Below are 15162 nucleotides of genomic sequence, written 5' to 3'. Positions count from 1 at the left end.
TTTTCTAAACGCTCTAGTAGACACCTATTTGCCTGATGGGACTGTTTAGAGTGTTTGTTCTGAAAAGCAAGAGCAGGTAAATGTTAAATGGCAGGTTAGGAAAATTACTCAACAGGGGACAATACGTTATATAATTATTAAAGAGGACCTGTCGCCAAGTATATAATGCTATACAACATACATTATTTCATTACTGAAGTGCCCTGGAAAATGTTTTTAAATCCGTCCATCCATTCATTCAAAAGATATGGCCTCCCACTTGGAGAATGAGAGCTAATTTACATGGGCCATATATTTTGTACAGATAGATGAATTTATCCTTAGGGCTCATTCACACGTGAGCAAAGGGGAGGTTTTTGACAGCGGATTTCGCGTCAAAAACCTCCCCTTACAATGGTGGTCTATGCAGACCGCCAGGCTTCTTTTTTCCGCTAGCGGCCGGCTGCTGCTAGCAGAGAAAAGAAGCGACATGCCCTTTATTCAGGCGGAAGCCGCGCGGGCTGAGCTGCGCGGCTTCCACCCCCGGCAGCACCCTCCTATGTTGGCTCATTCATTTGAGCCGACAACGGAGGGGAAAGCCGCGACCGCGATGGTCGTGGCAGGCGGGTGTTGGCCAGAGAGAGACGCGGCGAGCCGTGGCTCTCTTGGTGTCAAAACCCGCGCGGGCAGTTCACGTGTGAACTAGCCCTTAATGCCTTCCCATCAAAAGCAGCGTACAGCTAGATTGGCCAAACCGGGGGTAAGGTCATGGGCTGCAGAGTTCAGCCTTCCAAGCTACATGTTTGAGCTCGCTGCATTAGATAAACCTTGGTCAAGTACTATATATGTATGTGGGTGTCCTGAGTTGAATTGGGGGAAAGAAGGATCAGTCATGTTACATTTCACATAAATGGAACTTTATGTTCTACTGCAAAATATTATTATTGTTATATTTTGAAATAATAAAAACATTTGTAAACTGAGTGTGTTTGACAATTTTGTCAAATTTTGCTTGTAAACCCATAATATGGTATAAGCTAAAATGGCATAAGAAAAAAAACTACGAATTCAGAGGTAAAATATGTTTCCTAAAACAGTTGTTACCTAAAGCTGGGAATACACAGTGTGAATATGGTGGCCTGTAATGGGTACAGTATACTGTTTGAGTGCTAATAAAGGAGGCAAAATATTGTATGAAGCCAATTAAGGGGTAATGTATCATGTGGACAGATCACTAAAGAAGACATTATATCATGTGACGGCTAATAAAGAGGGCATTATACCATGTAGGCAGATCTGTAAAGGGGGCAATATTTCATGTGCAGGTCAGTAAACAGGGCATTATACCATATGGGAGCTGGGGGCCCAGTCAGAATTTTCCTATGGGGACCTGTATTTTCTAGTTATGTCCCTGCATAAGATTAACTGGATTTTTCTCCCAGACAGGTTGGCAGGATATGGGCGAATGGTGCCTGCAGGCATGATCTCTTCTCAATGGCGCTTCCTAATGAAGGCCACCAATGACCTCTTTGCCTCATATCTGACAGGAGGGTGGGCACTACAAACTCCATGTATAAGCAGGGCTCTAGTCTCGATATGAGAGCTGATGGAGGGTCATGTGTCAACGCCTTGTCCATCAATGCACTAATGACTGTTTAATCAAGGACAAGGTTTGGATGAAACCGTCAGCGGATAAAACAAGCAATGATTTATTAGGAAAATAAATAACTACTTAATGAAGGCTTACAAGATTCCCAGGAAATAAACTTATTTACAATATATCAGTTACTTAGCAATTCAATATCTTTAGTTCTTATCATTTTCTGTTTCCTTTAGTTGGTTTGTAGAGATGAGCGAACAGCGTTTGATCGAGTACATGTTCGATCGGATATCAGGCTGTTCCAGATGTTCGATTCCAGTCGAACACCACATGGCAAACTCACTAAAAATTTGATTCCCTTCCCACCTTCCCTGGCACTTTTTTTGCACCAATAACTGCGCAGGGGAGGTAGGACAGGAACTACGACAACGGGGGCATCGGAAAAAAATCGGAAAAAGTAATTGGCTGGCTAATTCAGGTGACCTCCAATTTATACGAATAGTGGATTTAATATCCGGTTCATATGAGACTGTGAACTATGTGACTGTGAGACAGGGATAGATGTGCTGGCAGGGTTAGCTAGGGATTACGTTTATTTAGGTAGGAATGTTACTCAAACAGCTCTTTGGGGCTCTATCTGGTCGGGATCCCTGTCAGCTTGCGATATGCGGGAGATGACTTTTTCCCATAGGAATGCATTGACCAGCGTTGATTGGCCGAATGCCATACAGAGTACAGCATTCGGCCAATCAATGCTGCTTCTGCCGGAGGCTTGTCTGTGAGGAGGCGGAGTCTAAGAATGGACCAGAATGGAGACTGTTGTGGACCGATCTTAGACTCCGCCTCCTCCGGCAGAACCAGCGTTGATTGGCCGAATGCTGTACTCTGTATGGCATTTGGCCAATCAACGCTGGTCAATGCATTCCTATGCCGAGATGTAGCAGTGCTGGCCGTGCGCTCAGCTCAGCTAGACCGGAGATACAGCCAAGTTGATCGTACGGCCAGCACTGCTACACCGGAGATGAAGCAGAGCTGGCCGTGCGCTCAGCTCGGCTACTCCAGAGATGTAGTAGAGCTGAGTGTGCGCTGAACCCTGCTGCACACTCAGCTCTGCTACATATCTGATGCAGCAGAGCTGAGTGTGCAGCATGGTTCAGGGCATCTCTGATGCAGCAGAGCTGAGTGTGGAGCAAGGGAAAAAGTCAGCTCCCGCATATCACAAGCTGACAGGGATCCCGACGTAATACAGTGACTTGGGCATGTTAGATGCCCCAGACATACATCCCCTGCTGTCCCAGTTGCATTTCCTGGGATGTCATAGTGGACTTGGTGACCCTCCTGAGTCGAATAGTGTCGAATAGCCCCTTAACAAGTATTTTTTCCCCATAGACTATAATGGGGCTCGATATTCGATCGAACAGTCGAGTATTGAGCGGCTACTGGAATCGAATTTCGAACTTCAAACATTTCACTGTTTGCTCATCTCTGTTGGTTTGGTTTCCTTTAGCCAACTTTAGTTGGCCTCATATATGCATTATAAACAGAATGAAAAAACTCACCAGCCCCATCTAGTGTCAGAACGTGTAATAATTTATAAAAAAAAAATTCCATGGCAATTGATGCAGATGAAGATACTATTGGTATTATAGGGGTTGTCCTACCAAAGCAACTTATCCACTATCCACTGTGATGGTCAAAAAGGCATGGTCCTGCTCTATTTATTTCAATGGGGCCCCAGAGATCTCCAAGGTTCTCACAGAAAAAGTGGGGGCCTTTCTACTGCTCCATTCAAATTGGGGTGCAAAACACCTCCATTCTCATGATTGCTGGGGTCCCAGTAGTCAGATCCCCACCAATCTGCAATTTACCCCCAATCCCATAAGCAGGGAACATGTTTCTTTGGTGGGACAACACTTTCATCAGTGCTGAATTAATTACAGGGGATATTTACATTTACATTTCACATTAATTATTTTTCATACTATGTATTATACAATTGGTTTTCACTAGCTCATTCAACACCTGAGAGGCCCCATTGTCTATAATGCAGTCTGTCATGTTTTTCAGACAATATCACCTTGTTGGTGGCACAGTGGCTGTCACCAATGACTCTGTGGCTGACACTGTTTTAAGGACACTGGAAGTTTTGTTATATAAATATATGCTTATTGCAGAAAAGCACTATTGTCTGTGAGACCATTTGAAAGTGACAATGCCTAAGGGTATATTTACATCATGTTTTTGCCATTCATCTAGAAGACCATTTTAACAAATCCACTGAAAGGGGATGCTATTGGAAGGACATACATAGGGTTCAATGTTAAGAAAAATAGATATGTTGCTGTTTATGGACATGCAAAAACTATCCTTTTGTGCCCAATAAAAAAAAAATAGATTTTTTTATTTTATTTTACATTGATCCCTGTATATATGGAAATCCTTCTGATGGCATCTGTTTTTAGCAGAGCCATCCAGAGGCGGAAAACATATAAATTGAATGTACTGTTATAAACATAAATGTTTGTACTTATCACACCAAACTACAGATTTCGACTCATAGTGGATTTCTTGTAGCAATTCTACCATGTAGGACTGGACTGAGTTACACAGTCACAGTGCTTAAAGCCATGGCCCCATGTGGCGTAAACCATCCACACATTGTGGAAAAAACGAGCAGTGGACACACTGCGATTTCCAAAAATGCAATGCATTGCCGCCATGTTTTTTCCCACAGTTCTTTTATGCTACATCGTGCTACGTGCCTAAAGTGGTTTTCCCATTTCAGGGTTTCACTTGCCCTCCTTTCTCCTCTCCCCTTCACTTCCTAATTTCAGCTCAGTGCAGCACTGTTCTTGTTATTTCTGTATTTACACATAGAGATAATATAGGCACTGATCAAGGAACGCCATTTCAGGGCTAAGCAACTGAAAGCAAAATGCAAAGAGAAAAAGAGAAGGAGAGAATATAGGTGGCCAAGAACAGGGACTGGGTCATTAGCCCTTCACTAGACCTAGACAGGAGAGATGGTCTGAAACCTATTGTCAGGATTTGAACCTGTGACCTGCTGTCTTGCCCAGTGTCTCCTTGCTACCTGAGCTATCAGGCTTGTGGAGTAACGGTCTGTTGGACGTCTGTGTGGAGCCTACTGCTGAGGCTCATCAGCTGCTGCTAATAATTGGAACCTGCCCTGTATTAACCTTGATTGGACTGGCTATATATAGGTGACTCTGACACTTCCTGTTGTGTTGGTATTGTGTTTTGTTTATTCCGGATACAGCCTGAACACCCAGGAGACCTCCTTGCTGGAGATCTTCTTCAGTTCTTTGGACCTTCACCTGCAAGCTCACCATAGCTTTACTACAGCCCTTGAAAGACTACAGACTTCTACCTGGTCTTTACTCAGCTGATCTTGGACTACTACCTCAGCCCCCTGTGGGCCATCCACCTGCTGTCTCCAGCCTCCTCTGTGTTACCCGACGACTGGACTCCTGATCCCGTACCACTAGTATCGTGACACCTATGCAACAAGCTGCAAACACTGAGGACGTATATTAAGCTGTATCTGACAGATGGATATCATAGGGGATAATTGCACTCCTTAGGGAGGAGTGTGCACCTTCGCAGGCATATGGAGTCTTATAAGCCTTTTCACTCTACTGGGGGATTATGGGAAAAATATGCAGATCTGTTTTCCTAGATGTAAATAGAAAAACAGTGCCTCTGATTGCTACCCCTTACTGGCAGCCCCCTTAAACATCATGCATGCCTCCTGCAGTGCTAACCACTGAGCTACCGTGTTTCCCCCATGCACGCCTTTTTCAACAAGTCTTTATTCTATGATGCGAGGTTTATCCAAGCCAGTTCCCAGCTATGGCCAGCACTGTTTTGATCTGTTGGATCTCTTCAGCACAGTGTAGGGATACTGGCTTGGCAGAGTGATAGACTATGGACCAGGATTAGGGGATAATTACACTCCTTAGATAAGATAGTTTCGGTTAACTTAAGATTCAAGTTTAATTATGTAGATAATGCTGTAGATTGGAATACCCTTTTAAACTATAATGTGAAGGGCTGTTAACTTCTACCTGTCCCATAAAGTTAAAGGAGTTTTCCCATGTAATTGATTACGGTTGCCCCCGTCTCCTCTCCACTCCACTTCCTGCTTTTCAGCTCAGTCTTGTAGCTTGCTAGTGCTTGTTGTAAACTGCCCAGTTATCTTTGGCTTTACATGCAGAATTATCAGAGGCAGTGATCAAGAAACTTTTCTAGCATTTATTAGGATTTAGGAAATAAAAGCAATATGAAGTGAGGAGGAGAGAACAGAATATAAATAGCCGGAAGCAGGGGGCCATCAGTCATCAGAGAGATTTTTTGTATGGAACTGCCTGGATGGTCTTGGGCCAAAGCAGACAAGGGGGTGTGATTTTGAACATTCTGATTCTGTCATCCTTTTATTCGAATCAACCCTTCTTAATTGCTCTAGCCCTAGACAACTAATTGACAGAAGAGAGTCTAATTATTATATCTGACACCAAAACTAACTGCATTGATTGCTTGGGAACAGTGGGGAGTAGAGAAAAAATTCCAACTGTGCCAGAATCAGTGGATCTGGGCTAAGCAAAAGATGCAAAAAACTGCAGTTGGTGGAAGTGGTCAAGCAGAGCCGACTGCGCATGCCCGGTAGCTACAAGAAAATGGCTGCTTACACCAGCTTACTGTGTAATCGGCCATTTTCTTGTGGCTGCCGGGCATGAGTTGGCTCTGCTTGAAGCCCGAAGACGCAGCCAACTGCGCAAGCCTAGAAGATTGAAACCCAGGACGGAAGAAGACACAGGGAGAGACCTTTCCTGAAGAAGATGGATTTCTCTTGCAGCATTGGGGACGCCCCCAGTGCTGTTTAAGCGCTGGGGCCTGCCCCCCAGTGCTGCAAGAGAACTCATTTGCATACAGACAAAAAACGGGATTTCTACCGGTGGCGCGAAGAAGACATCTAAAGGTAGGCTACATGTGGTCGAGAAAAAAAATGAGATTTTACTGATAGAAGCCTTTTCAATATAATAAAAACACATAAGTATTAACTACCCTATCTATACAAGTATAAAACATTATATTAAGCATTTAATCCATAGGCCTTTAGATAAAAAAAAAACCTCTGACATTTAGTCAGATGTGTCCGAACTTTTGGTTGGAACTGAATATTATATACGGTATCTCTATCTATCTGTTATTGTATTATATAATATTCAATGTGGTTTTGGATATGACAATGGGTGGTTTAGAAGTTGTGAGATATGAACGGGTATTAAGTGTTTGTCAAAAATCTATCATCACTTTAGGCTGCGTTATGACGACATCATGTTCATTTTAGCCTCAGGTAGCAAAGAGCTAGACTCTTTTGTTTCTGTATAAATAATGTTGTTATATATAACTATTCTATTTCCTATAGCATTAAACACTGAACCACAAGTTTCTCTTGCAGGTTCATAGAGCCTTTAAAGTTTTGCTAATGTTTTCTATAATTAATTGTATTTAGACTCTGATTGGGTTTTATAGGTTAGTTTTATTCTACATACTGTTAAAAATATCAACATCATTTACGTCACAATTCTCTTCTATGAATCACAGCATTGTAATGTGTTGAGAAGTTCATTAGCAGTATTATAGGAAGTAACAGGTAATTTAAGTAGTTTAGACACACTAATCTTTGTCACACCCTAAACTTACGTACTGTATAGCCATTTTATGCACACAAATGATGTGTTACTGCCCTGTTAATAGTCATAAGTAGTAAAATGTCTCTATTATATTAAAGCATAGTTTGGAATTCAGAATATAAAATTGTCATCTAGTTTTATTTCAGCCACAGACATGCATGATGCCATTACTTTACAGTTTCATGTTGTATGAGAAACTGCTAAGATACTGGAAACACTGATGTAGTATACATCTGTCAGCAGACACCACAAATCTGAATCTTGTGCACTATAAAATGAATCCATAAAAGAGCAGAAGAAAAACTAAATAAATATAAGGAATACCCATACTGTCCTAACTAGGTACAGCAGAAATCCTATCCTACTAATATTATAAATCCTACTAATAGTATTCCTATTCCTACTAATATTATAAATGTGAAAATTTGTATGTTTGTAACTCAATCATGCAAAAATGGCTGAATGTATTTGGATGAAGTTTGGCACATAGTTCGTAACCTTAGTTAATATATAGGCTACTTTTTATCCCCGTAAATGACATGACTTCACGACTGTTATGATTTATGTTCATATACTATATTACACTGCTCTTGCCAGCAGCACTATCTCAGCTATTCGGAGTTTGCTGATAAAGCCAGGTCTGTTATCTCTGTATGTAAACACACAGATAACACTGAATCCATTGTGTACAAGCATTTGCATATTATCTGATCTGCTCCAGTGCTGAGACACTGATATAGGAAAACCACCTTTAATCCAAATTGACAGTTTGCCAATTTTAAACATGCCGGGAAAAAGAGAATCTAATTTGTCGCAAAATTCTAAAACGAGAGCTATGAAGGAAGCCAGAAGTCAACAGACCTCTCCTCAAGTGGAGCTGAGGAGGACTGAGCAAATTACGTGTCAGATCATCAATGCCAACAACACGTAAACAAAGTCGTGGGCAGAGGCTAGTATACAAACCATTTATCATGTAATAGTAAAACCATTTATCATGTAATAGAACATTACTTTTAAAAGGAATGTAAGACTTATATTTTTATTTGTGTAACCAGATAGGGAAACTTTTTTTTAGTTTCTGATAGTTTTTTTTTTTTTTTTTCTATTTTGTACTTGTTTATGGGGGCTGCCATCTTGCTTGAGCTGCTGATAGACATATGCTTTACGACAGCCATATGGACCATAGATACACCAAATTGGAGATGATCATTGAGATCCATGGTATGGAAGAGATTTCTAGAGTAGACATTGCCTGTAACCTATGTAGAGGTCATTGTGGAGTGAAGGGGTGTAGATAAATTGTGCCCATCACTTATTTTGAATGGTGGTCACTATATTCTAGTTTAGTATGATGTTGTTGAGGTCCAGACTCTGTGTGGGCCAGTCAAGTTCTTGCACACTATATTCATCCAACTACTGTTTTATAAACTTTGTGCACTGAGACAAGCTGAAATATGCCTGTAGCCTTACGATATAATAAATCCAATAAATAGATTTCATTTTTAGAGAACTTGATTTTGGCTGTGGCCCTATGCTGTGGAAATGCAGGAAGCTCTTATACTTCTACCTTCTCAAGCCACTACTGGCTTAGGCTCAAAATACCACAGCAGAGTTCCTAAGATGGTAAATATGCACCGAGCTATGCATCTAATGAATGATACAATATACGTAACTGCATAATATAATTCAAAGTGATGATTTTATTTTGAAACTTGAGTTGAGGTTGGTAACTTTTTTCCAAATCCAACTTCATCCAAAGTTGGTCGCAACTCCAACTCCAGGCCTGCATATTTCCATGATTTAGTAGTAATTTCTGGAGAACTAGTGGCACTGGCTAGCATTCTTTCTCATAGATTCTAAACTTGATTTGCTTATCAAAGTCTAAGTTCAGTTTCCTATTTCTCTCAGCACAGATAAGGTCAGGGTTACAGTTACTGTACATGTTTTGTACCACTACTAATCATTTTTAACTGTCGAGATACTGCTTACCCAATGCAGTAAGGGTAAGAACACACTTTCAAGTTTTCTTGTTGCACTTTCTGAAGCCAAAAACCAGGTTTAAGTTTTAAAAGCTGTAAACTTGTATCAACAGCAGTAAAATAGCTGTTATACCACTACTCCCAACAAGCACCATCCCCTGGTTATTTTTGGTTTCTCACAGTGCAGCCTATGGTCCTCCATCTTGCAGTCCTTCTGTTGCTAATGTACCTGAGCCTGTCCATAGGGTGTCCCTTTAAGTAACTTGAGAGTTTAACAAATACACCTGTGAGCCCTGCCAAGCATTAGCAGCTCATTTCTATGTAAACTTGCTCAGCCCTTTGAATGGCAACAAGGGTCCATGGAATCCAGTTCCTGCAAGGATTTTGTGTTTATTTCTTTTTGATCTTCGGTTATCTTCCTGACTCTGCTTTTCATATATTCTTCATCACCTGTTCTTCCGTGTATGGGTCCATTCACACGGAGGAAAATGGTGAGGAGTTTGGTGTGGAATTTCAGTGCTGAAAAAAAAAAAGCCTTCCATTGACTTCAATGGGTTCCTTTTTTTGCTAGGCTTCACGTTAGGGTCTAGTTTGTCACCCACGCTCTTATTGGCAAAATAAGAAATATATATGTGCAGAGGCTACACATAGGTCTATTTCAACCGCTAAAATTTGTCAGGAGGAAGAGCTAAAATAAAGCCTCTTCCTAAACATATGTCCAGAGCTCAGACAGAGGGTGATTCAAAAGAGCCACTGCAAACATAAGACAGCTCTACCTCTTCCTGTATGTAAGTGTGTGTGTGTGTGTGTGTGTGTGTGTGTGTGTGTGTGTGTGTGTGTGTGTGTGTGTGTAATTCTCTGAGCTGGCTCATATACCAATTGTACTAATTTGGACTTCGATACAGTGATACTTAGAGTGAACTGCATGCAGACCCTTAAAGCCCTTTACTGCTCATTTACATAACAAAGGAAAATTTTCACAAGAAGGGGGGCAGTGGTCTTGAATAAGAAATACATCATTGTAAACTGTGTTGACAGCCCTACAAGGTACTGTGATTAGTTTATATCTCAATTTTGTGCTGACAGACTCCCTTTAAAGACAGTAGTGCTAAAGAAAGCCTATGTCTATTCCTGAACTAGGGTTATAGGGGTTGTCCAGGCTAAAATTTTATTTTGGGGAAGGGCTGGAGTGCAGAACCCCCCCCCTTCCCACCACCACCAAACCATACTCACCTGTCCTTGGTGCTCCGATGCCTCCCAGTGCGATCTGGTCCTGCAGCTCCATTGCTATCTTCCGGTAGAAGTCCCTGAAGCATGTCACCGCTGCTTGGCAAGAGACCCGGGATATCACAGCGGGTGAAGGATTCAACTCCAAGAAGACAGCTGAGCAGCAGGACTGGACCGCTCTAGGAGGGCACTGGAGAGTTCTTGTTTTTTTTTTTCCTCCTTCCCCTGTACTGATGAAAAAATAACATTTTATCCTGGACAACCTCTTTAAAGTCATTTTATACAGTACTTACAATGTTTAGTCTTATAAGTGCTGCTTGATGAAACAGTAAACCCTCATTTGCATCAGCCTTTTACACAAGTCAATGTGTTAAGTTTGTCTCCGAACAGAATAGTAACAAACAAACGTGTGAAATGAGCTGGTTTATTTAGAAATGCAAAATAAACATAAACAGACAAAATAAGTGAAAAACAAAGCAAAATAGGCGGGTGGATAATAACAGGGGAACTAGCCCTAACAATCATTCTGACTAAACCTGCCTAGCGCCATAGTTTTACTCTGATAAAAGGACTCTTCACAGGAACCTAAAACAGAGAACCTTGGAGTTCAAAATAACAGAAACTCAGGAGGACAGTACCCACAAACGGACAAAGAGCACAACACAGAAACCCGCACAGGAGGCCAGAGAGTTAGCAGACAAAGCCAGGATACAGAACCAAATGGACAGTAGAACTACAGGTACCATGAGTAGCTGATCACTAGAGTATAACCATCACTGGACTGGAGCAAGCCCCCAGCTTAAAGGGATCCTTTCATTGGATACCCCTTTTTTTCTGACTAACACGTAGAAATCCTTAAAGGGATTCTACCATTAAACTACTTTTTTTTCTAATTACCACGTCGGAATAGCCTTAAGAAAGGCTATTCGTCTCCTACCTTTAGACGTGGTCTCCGCCACGCCGTTCCATAGAAATACCGGTTTTAACCGGCATGCAAATGAGCTCTCCGCAGCAATGAGGGTGGGCCCCAGCGCTGAAAGGCCGATGAGCGCATCCCCATTGCTGCCCGAGAGCTCTTTCCTGCGCCGCCTCCTCCTTCTGTAGCAACTCCGCCTCTTCTGGCTTCTCTTGCTCTTGTAGTTCGATACAGGAGCATAGGGAAGCCACCCCAAAATGGCCGCCGGCCGGCTGCTGTATTGAACTGCAAGAGCGGCTACCCAAAAATGGCCATGCCCCACGGCCATGTGCATGCCCCACGGCCTCAAGAAAATGGCCGCGTAACGCCGCAGGCTTCGTCCGGAGGTATTGGCCAAACAAATTTATTATAACTCATGACAGTTTTCTTGCATGAGGTATACAGTAGTTCTACTTCAGTTATTAACACTGGTGAACGACATGCCAGCCTTAAAACATCTGGATTAAAGATGTGGAACCTCGTGTGACCGTGCTGCTTGTCAATGACTGTAGATTTCACAAAAAATCTATCTATCTATCTATCTATCTATCTATCTATCTATCTATCTCTCTTGCTCTCTATATATTTCATTTTTTGTTTGTGTTGTCTCCCCATAAGAATTGCCCAGATTTGCACTGATGTATTTTGTATGTCGTTTGTGTGTGTGTCCATAAGATTCATGTGATCATGTGAATCTCAGTTTGGATATCAGTGAAAAACCTGTGATCGGTTGTTATGGATACCTGGAGTAAAGCTGTGTAAATGTCGCCTTGTGTAACAGAGTCATCCGCAGCGCCCTGCCCATTTGAAGCTGACATACACATACCTCCCCAACCGTCCTGGATTCCGCGGGACATTCACGGATTTGGTGTCCTGTCCCGTGGTCCCGGTTGGCGGGAGGTATGTCCCGGTCTCAACCCAGATCTGCGTCCGGAGGACGCAGATCTGAGTTGAATACATATGCAAATTGAATATATCCACTAGCTGCTGCGCTCCGGCTAGTGGATGTGTAGGCGCGATGTGATGACGTCACATTGTGCCTACAACTCTGTTAGTGAAACTGCATAGAGAGCAGTGGGGGAGCTTGTGGGGGAGCAGTGGGGGTGTTCAAATCCCGCCAAGGGCAAAAAAAACATCTGCAAGGAGTTTGTATGTTCTCCCCATGTTTGTGTGGATTTCCATCCCATATTCCAAAGACATACTGATGTCTTTGTGTACATTGTACATTGTGAGCTCTATGTGGGGCTCACAGTCTACATAAAAAAAAAAAATGGCTGGGTTGCTATGTAAACCTGGAGTAAAGCATTGATGTGTGGTACTGTATGGAGAGACACGTATCTAATGCTCACGTTTATGCTTAAAACATATAGTTCTGCCCTTCACCTCGCCAAGCAAGACTATTTCACCGCCCTCATCTCTTCTCTCTCCAGCAATCCTAAAAGGCTTTTTGAAACCTTTCACTCCTTACTCACACCCAAGGTGCAGACGCCATTCACAGACCTTAGTGCTGATGACCTGGCCACGTATTTCCATGCTAAAATTGATAAGATCCGTCAGGAAATCACTGCCCAAGCCGCAGGTGGCATTGATCCCACCACCTACCATAGCAAGGATCCCCTCACCAACCGCACTTCAGACTGTCTATTCTCATCTTTTGAACCTGTTACAGAAGAGGAAGTCTCCCAACTACTTTCTTCATCTCGCCCTACAACCTGCAGCAGTGACCCCTTCCCCTCACACCTTCTCCAATCTCTGTCGCCTGCTGTCACTACTTACCTTACTAAAATATTTAACCTCTCTCTCTCTTCTGGAATCTTCCCATCCTCCTTCAAGCATGCTGTTATAACCCCGCTATTGAAAAAACCCTCCCTGGACCCATCCTGTGCTGCTAACTATCGACCCGTCTCTAACCTCCCCTTCATCTCTAAACTCTTGGAACGCCTGGTCTATTCTCGTTTAATCCGCTATCTCTCTGCTAACTCTCTGCTTGACCCCTTACAATCTGGCTTCCGCGCTCTGCACTCTACTGAAACGGCTCTCACAAAAGTCTCCAATGATCTCCTGACGGTTAAATCCAATGGCGACTTCTCTCTTCTTATTCTTCTGGACCTCTCTGCAGCTTTTGACACTGTTGACCATCATCTCCTCCTCAATAGGCTCTGCTCAGTTGGTCTCAATGACACGGCTCTCTCCTGGTTCTCCTCTTATCTCTCAGACCGCACCTTCAGTGTATCATTTGCGGGCTCTGTTTCCTCCCCTCTTTCCCTTGCTGTTGGGGTTCCTCAGGGCTCGGTCCTAGGCCCCCTGCTCTTCTCTCTCTACACAGCCCCCATTGGACAAACCATTGCCAGATTTGGCTTCAGGTACCATCTTTATGCTGATGACACCCAATTATACATATCTTCCCGTGACATCACCCCTGCACTCATACAGAACACCAGTGACTGTCTCTCTGCTGTCTCTAATATCATGTCCTCGCTCTATCTGAAACTAAATCTCTCCAAGACTGAACTACTACTGTTTCCACCATCTAATAGATCTGTCCCTGATATATCCATTGCAGTCTCAGGCCTTACTATAACTCCTAGGCAGCAGGCCCGCTGCCTCGGGGTTATGTTTGACGCAGACCTTTCCTTCACCCCTCATGTTGAATCACTCGCACGTTCATGTCACCTCCACCTCAAAAACATCTCCAGAATACGCCCTTTCCTTACCAGAGATACACTAAAGACACTTACTGTCTCTCTGATTCATTCTCGCCTTGACTACTGTAACTCCTTACTAATCGGTCTTCCCCTTACTAAACTCTCCCCTCTACAATCTATTCTGAATGCAGCGGCCAGGCTCATCTATCAGACTAGACGCTACAGTGATGCCTCTGGTCTGTGCCAGTCGCTACATTGGCTGCCTATTCAATATAGAATAAAATATAAAGTTATCACACTCATCCACAAGGCTCTCCATAATGCCGCACCTCCATACATTTCCTTCCTCATCTCTGTCTACCGCCCAACCCGTGCTCTCCGCTCACTCAATGACCTAACACTTACATCCTCTATTATCAGAACCTCCCACGCTCATATACAAGACTTCTCCCGAGCTGCACCACTTCTCTGGAATGCTCTACCCCGGACAATCAGATTAACTCCCAATTTCTACAGTTTCAAACGCAAACTAAAGACGCATCTTTTCAGACAAGTCTATCGCAATGTCTAACGTAAACCCTTAACCGTCCTCTGTCCCCGCTCCCACATTACCCCACATGATATGATGTCATCTCAGGATAACTTTATAGGTCCAAGCTCCATCCACATGTTACAGGCCACGACTGGTGACGGCTCATAAAGTTTTATGTTTGTGTAATGACAGTCACCTCTATTACAGAAGTGTCTGACCCCTGTATAAGTAATGCCGCCCCTGCTACCTCTTGTGTCACCCCCTCTACCTCATAGATTGTAAGCTCTTGCGAGCAGGGCCCTCAGTCCCATTGTGTGAAATGATTCTCTTTGTAATGTATCTGTCTGTATTTTAACCCTACAAATTGTACAGCGCTGCGGAATATGTTGGCGCTATATAAATAAAATGTATTATTATTATTATTATCTAATCTTCCACCATGTGGCACTGTGTGCTGAAGCCTGTATTTAAACCTCTGGCATGTGGTACTGTGTGGTGAGGCATGTATCTAATCTTCTAGTGTGTGGTACT

This window comes from Leptodactylus fuscus, chromosome 5, assembly GCF_031893055.1.
Source record: "Leptodactylus fuscus isolate aLepFus1 chromosome 5, aLepFus1.hap2, whole genome shotgun sequence".
Taxonomy (NCBI): domain Eukaryota; kingdom Metazoa; phylum Chordata; class Amphibia; order Anura; family Leptodactylidae; genus Leptodactylus; species Leptodactylus fuscus.
Note: the sequence above shows the minus strand (reverse complement) of the source record.